The following is a 14,016-nucleotide window of genomic DNA, read 5'->3' as shown; positions in this document are numbered from 1 at the left end:
AAGGAGAAAAGAACGACGTTCACCGTCATAAATCAACGTGGTGATTACGAGCGATATACGATATTCCTTCGTAGTAATTCGGACAAAGAGAAAGAGTGAGAGAAATAAAATGTGTATGGGAGAAATAAAGTCTGTGTGTATGCGTGTGTGTGTGTATGAGAGAGAGAGAGAGAGAGAGAGAAAGATGGAAAGGGTGCGGAAGATTAGTAGGACTTTCAGAATGCAATGCCAAATTTGTGCTTTGGTAGAATGTATCGATGGAGGATCGTCTTGGTAAGTAGATAATACCAGTCTAAACGATGGACATACCTTTACGAATGTCAAGAAGAACTATTAGTCTTGTAATGGAAACAGCATGTAGTGGACAAAGGGAGCAAGAGAGTTACATACACGAGAAAGCAAGAGATAGAAATAGATAGATAGAGAGAAAGAGAGAGAGACAGAGAGAAAAAAGAGAGAAAGAAAGGGCGAGACAGTAAGAGGCGCCCTTCTGTTTTTCTTCCATCCAGTAGATGTAGTTAATGGTCTTCTTTTGGGTGGCTGCCTTGCCGAGTTAATGCTTCTGCTGCCTGAATGGAGTCTCCTTCTCTCGTTTCCACTTTCTCTCTCTCTCTCTCTCTCTCTCTCTCTTCATTCTATTCCTTCCGTCTCTTTCTTTAGGTCCACGTTGTCCTTTCGTTCTCCCTTGCCTCGTCCTTTCCCCTTTTTCTTTCTTTCAACGACTCTTGGACCTTCGTGTAGATATTTTTCCATCCATTTCTGGAATATGTCCCCAATAAAAAGAACAAAAAAAAAAAAAAAGAAGGATCGTATCGAGCAACATAACAGTCACCTTTTGTATGGTATAAGAATGGCCGACGTGCTTTTTTTAGAGAAGGAGAAATGCGCGCTGTAGGCGCAATTCGAATGGAAAATTTGTTACGTTGGCACGACACCATCACGACTTAGGGGCTAGACAAGGCGACGCTTGCTTTCTCAGTAGCCGAAGAGACGAAGAGACTCTCTCGAACGAGCGAAGCGACTAATTTTAGTCGCGACAGCTCACTTGCCGCTCACCTTCTCTCTTTCCACTTCGACGCGATATTTTTGTTCGGTCCAATTCTTTCCCTCTTTCGATCGCCGTACAAAAGTAAATGAGAAATTCGCGTATAACTTACTATCGAGATACTGTTACATTTTATCGTATCTTATTATTTCTTTATATATACACATATATAATCTTTTGTTTAGATTTATATATATATATATATATATATATATATATATATATATAATATTAAATGTAAAAAGAGGAAAGACAAGTCTATCGTTCGTTTAAATTATCGTAACTCACGTTGATAGAACTTCGAAAGACAAATAGGATAGAAAATTTAAAGATTAAGCGAACGAAATTTCGTCCCATGCTTAGTGATTTGCAAACGTTATGTTATGTTAGTCGAAAGGAACACGACTAATCGTAACAAAAACGAGTGATACGAGCGGGAAATATGTCGGACGGTTCAAATTTTGATGCGACTCGTGGACTAACACGTTGGATTAAGCCGATTGACGTGGAGACGCATCGTAGATGAAGGGAAAACAGACTCGACGCGTATACACGAGAAATGTTCCTGAGGAATGGTTTAGGATTCAAGCCCGAGGGATCTCAACTTCCGTCGTGGCTTCTCGTTAAGCCGCGCGGATTTTCCTACGAATCTCCGCTCCATCGAGACATCGCGCGTGCTATACTCTCAACGGAACGAAACGACTTATATATACTAATATATATATATACAACTCCATTCTCCGCCTATCTTCTTCTCTCTCTCTCTCTCTCTCTCTCTCTCTCTCACTTTTCTCATAACTTCGTCTTCTACTTTGCAAGAAGCGATAAAACATTTTGATAAGCGCCTACTGGGAACACCTTCGTATATAGTACGTTTCATATACATTTTTTATATAAATAAATAAACAAATAAATATATATATATATATGTATGTTTCGTAATACACGTATAAAGTCTAGACTAATCTGATTCTATCGAATTGAACGATACGCGTTATAAAAAAAAAAAAGAAAATATGTTCTCTTTCATTTCGTCCTTTAGCTTTAGCTTGTTTTTTGTTTGTTTATTTGCTTGTTTGTTTTTATTTTTTTCCTTTCTTTCTTTTCTTTCCTTTTTTTTCTCTTTTTCCACTTTTTTTTTTTTTTTTCTTTTTATTTTCGTTTTTACGTAAAACGTTCATTAATTTCTTCTCGTTACGCCTCTGATGTTTCTCGAAAAGTTATTTTACAAAGAGTGTTATACTAACAACTTGTAATTTCTCCAAGTTAAAGGGAAAATCAGATTATTTTGGAATTAGTCTTTGAGAAGGATTCGAAAATTTCGAAGGAGATATTAGAGCTCTCGTCATCGTGGTTTCCTTTTCCCTTTCTCTCTCTCTCTCTCTCTCTCTCCCTCTCTTTTTATTTCTTATTTTCTTTCATTCTTTCTTTCTTTCTCTCTTTCGAGTTTCTCTCATAAGGGCGCATGCTTCAGGGAAAAGACCTTTGATTTATGACGCCGCTTTTCCCAGTTGCCACTCGCCTTAAAGGGCGATTCTCTGTTCGCCGAGGCGAGCTATAAAGGGTGAGAGAACTTCTAAAATAATACGGCCTCGACGATAGGAGCTCTGTTGCAAGCGCAGGTAGTCAAAAGCTTTCCCGTTGGTTCCCTCTCGCATGCTCACCGGGTTATAAATACTGTGACCCATCAATGGCGCGTCTACCGTCATTCAAAGCCAGGAAAAGGCGTAAGAGAGGGGTGAGACACGAAGAGGAGATCCGAGGAAAGCGTGGAAGAAAAGGAGAAACAATAAAACGTCCTTAGAGAATTTACGTTTTGACTCATACGCACGTACATGCACGTGCACACACACTCTCTCTCTCTCTCTCTTTCTCTCTATTTCTCTCTATTTCTTCTCTTTCTCCCTCTTAATCTTTCTTCCTTCTTTTTTCTCTTTTTCTGTCTGTTTCTCCCTTTTTCTCTCTCTCTCTCTCTCTCTCTCTCTCTCTCTCTCTCTCTCTCTCTCTCTCTCTCTCTCTCTCCCTTTCTCTCTTTCTCTTACTTTTCCATTTCGTACGTTTACGTGTAATGCCAAATGACGCGATTTCATAGATTTACATAACTATTTCATCCCCGTTTGTATTTCTACGATTTGAACATAATCTTTATCTTATTATTTAGCGAGAAAAGGAATTGAATCGAGATAACATCCTCTTTCTTTGTCATTCTTATCGATCGTTTTTTATCCATACAATCTTCCTTATTATAATAATATTTTTCTACGATTTTCATTCGTCTCATTGATTGTCGCGAGAAAAAGTCCGAGAGAAATGAAAACTAAAAGAAGAAAAGAAAAGAAAAGAAAAGAAAAGAAAAGAAAAGAAAAAAAAACGTAAAGATAAAGAGGGAAGGAAAGAAAAAGAGAAAAAAAGGAAGAGGAAGGAGGGGGGGGGAAGGGGGAAAGAAAAAAAGGATGGAAAAAGAGAGAGAAAAAAAAACCGGGCAAAGGAACGTTGATCGTTAAACGCGAGCACGAACTATCAAAGGGAGAAAGTAATAAAAGGCAAAGCCGGTGAAAACTGCAACAACGGCGGTAACAGAGCTTTATTTATTTTACCGAAAACGATCGGCCTTTCTCACCCATTCCGCTTTTCCTTTTTCCCCCCTTCTCCCCTTTCCTTTTTTCCTCCTCTCTTTTTCTTTCTCTTCTCCTTTACATTTACTTTCGTGGTTTGACTTTCTTCGGACGTGCCATTGCACGTCGTCTTTACTACGTCGTAGTCATTTCTTTTCCGGATGCGGAAATCTTAAGAGAAAGAGAAAGAGAGAGAGAGAGAGAGAGAGAGAGAGAGAGAGAGAGAGAGTGCACGTCATCTCGAGCCACTTCTAGATCTCATGCCTAGTAATCTTTTTTTTATCGCGTTATAACGGAGCTTAAGCCTCGTTCGGCCAATTTGAAAAAAGAAAGAGAAAGGTATCACGAATTCGAATGTCTTTTCGAAATTCTATTCGAAACGATATTGAGTTTGTAATAAAATGAGGTTAATCATTTTCCCTACATAGGATCGTATCTTTATTCTCTCATTTACTTTTTATCCAGTACTTTCATACTATATATGTAACGTCAAAAGGGATATCCGTTTATCCGTTGGGTAAGGAAACGAGGAAGGGGAAAGTAACGTTGGCATTAAAGGACACTTCCACTTAAGATGAAATACCATTTCCATCTAGTCTTTATAACTTACGGGACGGAAATAAACTTCGGTAGGTAGTATGTCAAAGCGTCAGGATAGTTTCGTTTTCGATAGTTGCCATCTCGTTCGACAGATTATCAATATTACTTCAACGTTTCATGATGGCATTTACACAAGTTATGGATGGCATCTATATAATTGCTGCATTTCTCCTATCTCCTCTTCCTCCTCCTCCTCCTCCTCTGACTCCCTTCTTCTTCCCTTCCTCCTCCCCGCTACCATCCTCCCCGGACCATGACAATGACAACGATATAGATCCTAGGGAACATAGGGCATAAAAGCATAGTTCGCTTATATCTTGCCTTCGTGTACTTTCCCTAATTAGGCTTGGTTAGCTTACCAGCTATAATTAATTATTAATCCATGGAGTACAAAGGCATCAATCTATGTGGCTTCTCTAACCACGTCCTTGTAGATCCAACCCCTCTATTTCCAACCAACGGTTTCAACATTCGCCGGAACCATAGCGCGAACGTTACCTACTTCCTCTGACTAGAAAGGCGCTTGAACATCCATTAACCGTCTGCCACGTTATTGCCAAAATAACGCATGAAATAATAACTGATTCTTAACGCATCATGAACGCATTATTTTTGAATTTATTTCTTTTTGTATTTATTTTTCAATAATATTGCGTACACATTAGAAAATATCTGAAAAATACGATTCGATGTTGCTCTTGATTAAACAACGTTAATTGATCGTATTAAGAATATTGTCTATAATATATATATATATTATATTAATTAACATAATGATTTTCACGTTCTTGTTATATATAGTTCGAAAAGCGATATTAATGTTTGATACATTTCAATCAAATATCGATCCTCTTCTTAGTAGAGGATAGAAATGATAGAAAGCAGTATAAAACACGTAATTGAATATTTTTAATTTTAGTTTTACAATGTATTAAGTCTTTGCGAATAATACTTATATTGCTTTGAAAAAATAACAATCGTGCGATACATTCAATTCGTTTAACAAAGATCAAAGGTAATGGAAATACATATATACATACATACATACATACATACATGCATGCATACATACGTACATACATACATCGATACAATTTCACGGTGCGCGAGCTTTCTCTATTTAGTTTCGTTATTCTAAAAAAAAAAGAAAAAAAAAAAAAAATCGTTTATTTAACGAGCATCGAATACGTTTAAGGATTAATTAAATTGCTTTAATTCCACATGCTTTTGGGACAAACGGGTACAGAGTTTGTACAGAGTCTACGTTATCGTTCTCATTTATATACATATATACAATTAAGAATTTTTTTTCTTTTTGTTTCTCGTTTTTGTTTCTTTTTTTTTTCTTTTCTTTTTCTTCTCTATTTTATTTTATTTTTTTTTTTTTTCTTTTTTCTTTTTTTTTATCAGATTCCACATAAAAGCGGCAAAGGAGAGTTAGTATAGAGCAATTATACTCGTTTAAATCAATTATTCGTTAAAATGAATTTATCCTTTTTTCAATAATTCCAATTCTCTCATTTAGACGAATAAGTGAAATTCCATCGCGAAAATGTGCTTTCGACGACGTAATCATTAATCGCATATGTTTATACATATTGATCACAATGTACGGCGATCGAAAAGACGGACATAGAAAAATGAAGAAATAGATATTTTCCCTATTCGGATAAGGGCTTCGCGTTGTTTCTTTTTTTTTTCTTTTTCATCGGTTTCAATGAATAAATAAATAAATAAATGGATATTGCAACATATCGTGGTTTACACAGGAATACATTTGTTATATATATATATATATATATATATATATATATATATATAAAAAAAAAAAACAAAAAAAAAGTAACTAAACACCGATAGTATAGAGAGAACGATAGAACCATAGTTTTCCTTTTTTTCCGTAATCGGACCTTTCGATTTTCTTCTTCCCTTTTCTGTTTTTTTCTTTCTTTTTTTTTTGTTTATTTTTTTTTTTTTTATTTTTTTTTTGATTACTTTAATAGACAAGATTGTAATTAATCATTCCTATTGATTTTCGTGTTGCCTCGTGAATGTTTATCGAAGTACGAAGAAGGGAAAGTTCGAGTTTCTAACAGGAGGCATGGCAAAGAGCGTGATATAAATTTACCACGGCGTAAGGTTCTTACTCACGCATTTCTAAGCGATGTCTCGTAAGCTTGGCGCACCCTTGCACACTTCTCTTTCCTCTCTTACTTCGGATCGTTTTCGTATTCTACTTCTTCGTCTTCATCTAAGTCTTCGTTCTCATCTTCGTCTTCATTTTCGTCTTCGTCTTCGTCGTCGTGAGCGAGCAGCAGGCTCGTATTTATTTAGATTCGCGACAAGGTCCACCATCTCTTCTTCGTCTTCTTCGTCTTCTTCTTCTTCTTCTTCTTCTTCTTCTTCTTCTTCTTCTTCTTCTTCTTCTTCTCTCGACGATGACTCACGTCTCTTCGCGTACGCGTGCGACAGGAGGAACGAGTACGAAAGTAAGAGAGATAGAGATACGAGTAGAGAGAGAGAGAGAGAGAGAGAGAGAGAGAGAGAGAGAGAAAAGAGAAGAGGCGTACGAACAAAGTTTGTAAGAGTGAAATAGACACGAAAACAAACCGACTAATCTTCGAGAAGAGTTTGAAGACATTTTTATTTCTCTCTCTTTCTCTCTTTTCCCTTCTAATTCGTCGTGCTTGCCAAGACATGGCTTAGATTTAAATCCGTCCGTTTGAAAAAGTACCCTCCTCTCTATTTAACCGATCATCCGGAAATACACCATGACCATTCGAGTATTAATTTCACGAAACAACAAAGACAACGACGACTACGATGACGACGACGATGACGACGATGAAGATGACGAAGTCATTTTGACGAAGAACAGAGGAAATCCTCGAAAATTTCATCAACTTGAATGTATTTATATAGATCAAAGGTATCCTTGAGATCGAAATGTTATGTATATTTAAAGGACGTAAGAGATGTCAAAGGTAGGCATTATTGAAACAACGAACGATTGTTTCCAAAGGAAATTCAACAGCGAATACCATCGATTTTGTAGGTTAGCAAAGTTTCGAAATTTCCTCGATTGAAATAGTTAAGAGCCATTAGAGTTTCTCAGAGTCAATGTGATATAGCTAGGTAGGTAGATAGAAAGGAAGAGAATATTGTCGAGGTCGAAGGTTTGGTTAACTTCGATGGACGATGCTCTCTATGATCAAAGTAAAAAAGAAAGAAAGAAAGAAAGAAAGAAATAAAGAAAGAAAGAAAAAAGGAAGAAAGTATGGAAGGAAGGAAGGAAGGAAGGAAGGAAGGAAGGAAGGAAGGAAGTAAGTAAGTAAGTAAGAAATAAAGGAAGAAAGAAAGAAAGAATAACTTCCAGGCGAGACTGAAATTCTCTCTGGGAAGTCGTCAAGAAAGTACTTGGCTCGGCGTCTTTTTCGTTAGATAGGAGTGGGAGTGGACGAGTAAGCGAAAGTGCCGGCCAAAGTGGATCTTCGGTGGGCAAAAAAGCGGTCGAGGAGCGAAGGGGAATAGCAGGGGTGAAAGTAGAAAAGAGAGAAAGATGAGAGGGGTGGAGTGCATAGGTGGACAGTTGCAAAGAGGAGCAAGACGGTGTTCTTGGTTCTTGACGAATCGGGGTCTAACTTCTATGTATTTGTCTGTATGTGTCTATACATACACATACACATTCTCCCTTTCTTTCTTTATATATATATATATATATATATATATATATATATATGTATGTATATATTTGTCTGTATGTATACCTATGTATATATACATACACGGCACGAACTAAGATTTTCAGAAAGATCGTGGCGTACCACCCTCTTGGAAACAGCTCGATGCCGAGGCAAGCTCCGACGAGTTGGAGAGTCGCAAGCGAGTACTTGAAAGCTCTCCAGAGGACTTCACCGACGTGGTACTTCATCCTTGCTAAGAACTGTACTGGATTCTTATTCCACCACTTCCACCACCACCACCACCACCACCACCAGCACCACCACCAGCACCACCACCACCACCACCAGCACCACCACCAGCACCACCACCAGCACCACCACCACCACCACCACTACCACCATCATCATCATCCCCTTTTCTTCTTTCTTCGCTTCCTCTTTTCTTTTTTCATCCGGACCGCAAAGGGATATACCTCTTTGGACTTTCCAGTCGAGACTTTTGTTCCAATAGGTCGTCACCTACGGACGATCTTTTTCTAGCCAATATAAAAAATCTAACGTCTCTTGCGACCTTGGAAAAATTTTCTTGGCAAAATGTCAATCAGTCCGGGGAGAAAATGAAATATTAAGAGTAACGCGATAACTCGTTTATCGAGAGAATATCGCATTTTGATCGAGGCACGAAGACGTATATAGGTATGGTAGATGAAATTGAGGGATACTAGAGATAAAGTCGTTTAAAATAGTTTCATTCGGTTGGTATTCTCTATGAGAATACCGCGAACGCACATCTAGTGCATGACGCATGACGCGTGATGTTGGAAATGTGAAATTCATATTTGCGAAACGTATCATGAACGTATTCGTACATATCACGTACATATCTATCCTATTCGGTAACATTTCGAACATTTTGAATGGTTAATAAAATAAGTATTATAAAAATCTGTATATTATCTTTACTAAAAAAACAAAATAAATAAATAAATAAATAAATGAAAAGGACGAGATAAGAAGAATTAAAAGTTTCCAGGTGTCTGTAAAGAAGAAGAGTCTATCTCTCTCTCTCTCTCTCTCTCTCTCTCTCTCTCTCTCTCTCTCTCTCTCTCTCTCTCTTTCTCTTTCTCTCATTCGCGTGAGATCTCGACGTCGTTGACGTAAAAAAAAAAAAAGAAAAAAAGAAAAAAAAAAAAGAAAAAAGAAAAGATTAGGTGGTGGAACGAACTAGTGGTTTCACATTTCTTCTTTTTTTTTCCCTTTTCTTTTTTTTTTTTTGTTTTTTTCCCATAAATATTTTATTTCTGTCCGACAGCCACGTCGGCTTACCGCAGTAGTAGTCGACCGGGTTCGCGATCTCTAGCGTGGAAAATTGCCACTTGATTTCCTCTCTCATCTCTCTATATATCTATCTTTCCTTCTCCTCCTTTCTCTCCCTCTCTCTCTCTCTCTCTCTCTCTCTCTCTCTCTCTCTCTCTCTCTCTCTCTCTCTCTCTCTCTGTCGTTCTCATACGTTCGAATTCTCGAGTTGGTTCGTACTCGTACAGTCCAGCCTCGTTTTCCGCGCGAAGGAGCTCCGCCCGGAGGATAAACTCTCCGATATGCCGGCCCTGGTTGGATAACTTCCAAGGCGCGTTACGATCGTAGGAGGACGTTGTCTGAGTAGCAGAAGGCTCGTTGAGGATCGTAGTAACTCTCGAGGAACACCTTGCACGTCTCTCAGGTATCAGCTGCGGCAGATCCCTGCGGCAGAACTCTGCCTTCCCTTCCTTTCTTTCCGTAGAAAGCAGAAAGAGAGAGAGAAAGAGAGAGAGAGAGAGTGAGAGAGAGAGAGAGAGAACATCGACTTAATCGCGTTTGGCCAGCTTCCAATACACGAGCAACCAGCAACGAGCGGAAGCTACCACCCTCTTTCCACCTCCCCATCGCAGTAGCAACTGTTATCCAAAAACTACCAGCACCGTTCTTACTTCGCGTACCACGTCCAACGCTTAATCGTTAATTCCCCTCTTTTTCCTTTTTTATTTTTCTTCTTTTTCTTCCCTTTTTCTCAACTATCATTCCCACACCCTTGGTTTATCCAACCCACTGAATGCGATATTCCTTTCTTTTATTTTCTCCCCCTTTTTTTATCTATTTCTTTCTCGGTCCACCACGAACCAGCCTGTGTGTTACCTTTTTTATTTCTACTTCCTTTTTCTTTCCTTCTTTCTTTCCTTCTTTCTTTCCTTCTTATTTTCTTCGTCTTCTTAAGGGTCACCCTAATTCTATGAGAGGTCTATATAAATTACTTTTGTTAAAGACACACATTCTCTTTTTCTCTTTCTCTCTTTCTCTCTCTCTCTCTCTCTCTCTCTCTCTATCTATCTATCTATCTTTCTCTATCTCTACTTATATGAGAGTAAGGGGACAACTAAATTGGTAACGAAATTATTGGAAAATCGATTAGTTTGCTTTTAATTTTTTCTTTCGAACTAATTAACTCGAAGACAATGTTTTCCGTTTAATGATCAAAGTCGAAAATGGGGATCATTTATCTTATCGAAAACTATTAATTATCGCATATTAATTACGGATAATATCATCAACCGAACCGCGATACGTAATGCGTATCAACCATAGGAATTTGCGGGACATTTTCTATCGGTATACACCGTTGAACGCATTTCCCATAATTACAATGGCTTTGATGAAATTAATACGTAGAAGCAAATGCATGTCTCTCGTCGAATATTACAACGTAGCCGATAAAATTCGATCTTTCGATAAACGTCGGGAAATAATTTTATGACGTCCTATTCGAAAAATTTGCGCCTTCTTTTTACACCACCCTCCCCCTCCACCAACCACCCATCCACCCATTCCAATCCTCACTCATCCCTTTAACCAAATAATCGATATAGCGAACGCTTCCACACGTAGAATCGAAATTCGTCGTTTATATTGAGGCTGGGAGAGTATGTTTTCTTTTTGCCTTTTTTTCTTTCTTTTTATTCCTTTTTTTTTTCTGTTTCTCTTTTTCGTTCATCTATTCGCATTTACCACGTGAAATCGCGGAAATATATACTCGAGTATTATATAGACTATTGTACACGCACGTACGTTCTTATACGTCTATATATATATATATATATATATATATATATATGTGTGTGTGTGTGTGTGTGTATGTGTGTATATACATATATATAAATATATGTAAATATAGATATAGATATAGATATATACATATTTTTCCATTCGATTTGTTTTTCCATTTTCCCTACGGCATTCTGGCACCGAACGGCCGACGTATCCTCGACAAAAATACACTCTATTTGTTGTCGGTTATTTTTTGCTTACTCCGATAATAGGTTAACGACCTATTCCTTTTTCGGTCGAAAATTTCAGAGAAATAGAATATTGGTCTTCTATAATTTCGTGGCGAACTTTATAACTCGACGATATCCGTCTGTTCGGATACGTATCTTGGTCGTTCTGTTACGGATTTTCAATTGCGATGGCATTGAAAATTCGTAATATAATCGATGGTGAAACCGGAATGAAATTATATGCTTCTAGGTAATGGCAATGCCGTTTGGAATAGCGCGATGACCCGGGGCACATGGAAATCGTCTAGCATATAGATATGTATCTCTTCACAGGTGAATACACTGGAACGATCCTGACACGGTTGGAAAAGTGGATTTCAAAGATTGGCTGCCTGAGAATCAATCGAAAGGATTAAAGATTAGATAACTACGATAATATTTATCATAGTTAAATATTAATATTTAATAGTTGAAGTGAATACGAATTGTCGATTTTTATTTTTAATCGATGTCTTTTTTATTGAAAAATTAAGGGACTCTTTTATCATTGATCGGTTTAGAAATATATACGTAAAGCATTTGTCGTTGATCGTACTGTTGATTTTCTCGTAAAACATTGGCTCCTGGAAAAATCGATTTTTCTCCTTTTTCTTTTATTTATTTATTTATTTATTTATTTATTTTTTTTTTTTTTTATTTTGTTTTCGTACCTACAGTATCAAAATATGGGAAAATACGTTCATTGTGAAATAAATATCAGAGATAGTAGATACTGAAGGTATATGCAAATCTCAACGTTTTCTCTATTCCTTTTATTACCGGCGATTCGCGAAGCTCCGAGTATCCGCAGTGCGTAGAGCAAAATCCCGCTTGTGCCTCGCGTAAAGTTGCCCGAAGCTATTCTATGCCATTGAGAGAGAAAGAGAGAGAGAGAGAGAGAGAGAGAGAGGGAGGGAATTGTAGGAGACGGAGGAAGAGGGAAGAGATGGCGGAGTTAGAGTATGTATGTACGAGCTTTACGATCATACAGCCACCCGGAAATGACGCTTCCAAAGGATCAAGCGCGTAGCAAAGCTCGAGCGGAAATATAAGCGGAAAAGCGTATTAGTTCTTTTATTTTTCGTTTTCTCGAAAAGATAAAAACACACGTCGAAGATCCCTTTACTTTGTTCTTACTTCGTTAAAATAAAACAAAACAAAAAAAGACAAAAAAAAAAAAAATAAAAGAAAAGAAAAAAAAGAATAAGAAGAAATTCTTATTTATTACGAATGATCGTTGAGATGTTCGCGATTAACGTTCTATTCGATATCTGTTCATCGGTTATCCATATTTCGTACGAATGCGCGATATAAATAATAGAACGAAAAAAAAAAAAAAAATTCACGACCAGACGATAGATAGGATAACAGATTCGATTGAGTTGAATTTAATAGACAATCGTCGGAAAAGAATGATTTTGAAAATTCATTTAAACGATTTCCCACTTGTCCGAAATTCGTTCTATTCGTATTTTCATTACAACACAGGGTACATACAGATGTATAACATTGTATTCATAGAATTTCTCATTTAATTCGCGTCGACGTTCTATGAATGTTTTATTTGTTTGGTATAATCCTTTTTCTGTTCGTTCGAGGATTAATAATAAACGAGGAAGAATCTATTCTATATATCGATGGTCGTCCGGACCAATTAAAATCTTTCGTACGATAAAATTTCTCTCGCTAGAGGATGGCTCGATATATGCAATATATAATAACTTGTTGCATGGTTTTCAACCTTAAATCGATGTATCGTTGTGAAAATAGATTACGTTCGTGACCGAAGTTATGGGATGACATTTTTTGCTTGTCCCACGGCATCGCTGTGAGGTTTACCGATGTGCCGATAACAATATGTCTTACTCTGCGTCAAGGTGAGAAAGAGATGAGGAGGGAGGGTATAGGTAGGATAGAGAAAGACAGAGAGAGAGAGAGAGAGAGAGAGAGAGAGAGAGAGAGAGAGAGAAAGAAGAAGAGAAGAGAAGGGGAAGAAAAGATCGAAGTCCCAAGAGATTAGAGCTTCTTTCGCATCGTTTCAGCTTGCAGCCCAAGGCTCGTCGGTCTCTAGTCTCTACCTCACCTCAGGCATTTCGCCGTGAATTTTTCAGGCTTTTCGTGAGAACCATTACGCCAACCGCACGTCACGTCATCCGTTATCCGTCATTTAAAGAATTTTTTCTTCCTCTTTTCTCTCTCTCTCTTTCTCTCTCTCTCTCTCATCTTTGGAAGCACGTCGTTCAAACTTCTTCGCACGCTTCTATAAACGAATCGAGTCGCGCGAATACTATTACACTATTTCTCGTCGTTTCCTCGCGACGACGTTAACGTTATTTTAAACGTACATAAGCTATAGCAATTCTTGTGGAAAAATTATAAGCGACAGGTACGAGGATTAATGATCCCAGAAAAACACTTATTATTTATAATCTGTATATATATATATATATATATATATATATATATATATATATATATATACATGTATACATTGAATGTATATATTGAATTAGGTGTATAGCTAATCTTTATATGTATATGTTACAAGATTATAACGAAGTAGATTAATTTATTCACGAATGTATTTATACGTTCTATAAGATTATCGTCGAATTAAATTCTCATGTTATCGATAATACGATAATAACGTCATTATTCTCTTACGTTTCGATGATTTATAGGGAAAATATAAAGGGGAATGTTTCAAATGATTCATGAATCGTAAT

The 14,016-nt window shown here is 37.2% G+C and overlaps 1 protein-coding gene and 1 long non-coding RNA gene across 4 annotated transcripts in view; one reads left to right on the top strand and one right to left on the bottom strand.

Moving 5' to 3' along the window:
* Positions 1-14,016, top strand: part of LOC124421956 — a 278,500-nt gene that overhangs the window by 83,401 nt on the left and 181,083 nt on the right. The gene's annotated exons all lie outside the window — the stretch shown is intronic.
* The window catches only part of LOC124421955 (protein vein), a 244,139-nt gene that overhangs the window by 82,577 nt on the left and 147,546 nt on the right, over positions 1-14,016 (bottom strand). The gene's annotated exons all lie outside the window — the stretch shown is intronic.

Source organism: Vespa crabro, chromosome 2 (assembly GCF_910589235.1).
Source record: "Vespa crabro chromosome 2, iyVesCrab1.2, whole genome shotgun sequence".
Classification (NCBI taxonomy): Eukaryota; Metazoa; Arthropoda; class Insecta; order Hymenoptera; family Vespidae; genus Vespa; species Vespa crabro.
Note: the sequence above shows the minus strand (reverse complement) of the source record. Positions and strands in the feature narration are given on the sequence as shown.